Source organism: Maniola hyperantus, chromosome 7 (genome assembly GCF_902806685.2).
Source record: "Maniola hyperantus chromosome 7, iAphHyp1.2, whole genome shotgun sequence".
NCBI classification, from domain to species: Eukaryota; Metazoa; Arthropoda; class Insecta; order Lepidoptera; family Nymphalidae; genus Maniola; species Maniola hyperantus.
In genome coordinates this window covers 16,127,259-16,128,450 of record NC_048542.1, presented here as the reverse complement: position 1 = coordinate 16,128,450, position 1,192 = coordinate 16,127,259, and the positions used below count along the sequence as shown (strand labels likewise).

The window sequence follows — 1,192 nt, the reverse complement described above, 5'->3', positions numbered from 1 at the left end:
CTCTGCCTATTAATGGTTCACAAGATACAATTCGCTGATAGACAGACAGACGGGCAGCGGAGTCATAGTAATACACGGGAAGGGTACGGAACCCTAAAAATGTAAAAAAATGTTTAAACATTACAGCCTTAGTAAGTTATAAATGGATTCCAAGAACCTGTCTGCTAAGAGCTTTTTCAAGATGGACAAGATTCCTCACTTATGATTTATATGATTTTATACATAAATTGAAATTTATATGCGAGTGCGTTATTATGGGAATAATTTAATAACTGTATGTGCGTAATATTGCGTTACATAAGTATATTGCGTTACTTGCGAATATATCAATCCTCTTTAGTCGCTATCCCGAGGGAATTTACCCGAAAAAATAAGACTTGCACTTGGGCGATTTTCTTAAAATAGCTGTGACTGACTGACTGACTGATCTATCAACGCACAGCTACTGGACGGATCGGGCTGATATTTGGCATGCAGATAGCTATTATGACGTAGACATCTGTTAAGAAAGATTTATTGAAAATTCAACTCCTAGGGGGTAAAATAAGGGTTTGACATTTGTTTAGTCCACGCAGATGAAATCGCGGGCATAAGCTAGTAAAGCTATAATAGAGAAGTAGAAAATAATTAATATAATGATGTAACATTTCGCAATGCAGTCATCAGCCTCGGTAGCGCAGTAGGCAGCGCGTAAGTCTCATAATCTTAAGGTCGTGAGTTCGATCCTCACCCGGGGCATATCTTTTTCATTTTTTTTATGACTTTTTCTATTTTTTTAACAATTTTTTCCACAAACAAGGTCAAGAGACTAGTTAGTCAGTTACCATACCAGCCGACACCTGTTTTGGTTGCGCCAGCAAATTCATGCGTAAAGCTAGTTTGTTGCGAAAGTGAGTAATATGCAAATCACTCTAAACAATGCCAGGCAGCCCACAGGCCACATCGCAAGTCGCAACTGAATTCTGAATGTTATTATTTGCTCATAGCGAATATAATAGCAGTTATGAATGAGTACTGCAACTCCATGCAGACAAACAGGCATTTTCACCCCCAAAATCGATATTATGTAACTAGGTAAGTATTAAAGTTCATACAAAATGACTCCTCACGCGCCATTTTAACTCTATGGGCCTCAACTGTCATGTCTAGTGAGGTGTTAAATTTTAGGCATATAGTGAGATTTTATAGGTGT

At 37.9% G+C, this 1,192-nt stretch overlaps 1 non-coding gene across 1 annotated transcript; it reads left to right on the top strand.

Moving 5' to 3' along the window:
- Positions 1-665: 665 nt before the first annotated feature.
- TRNAM-CAU (transfer RNA methionine (anticodon CAU)) lies at positions 666-738 on the top strand. Its single transcript has one exon. It is a non-coding gene; the product is annotated as a tRNA-Met (tRNA).
- Positions 739-1,192: the final 454 nt, after the last annotated feature.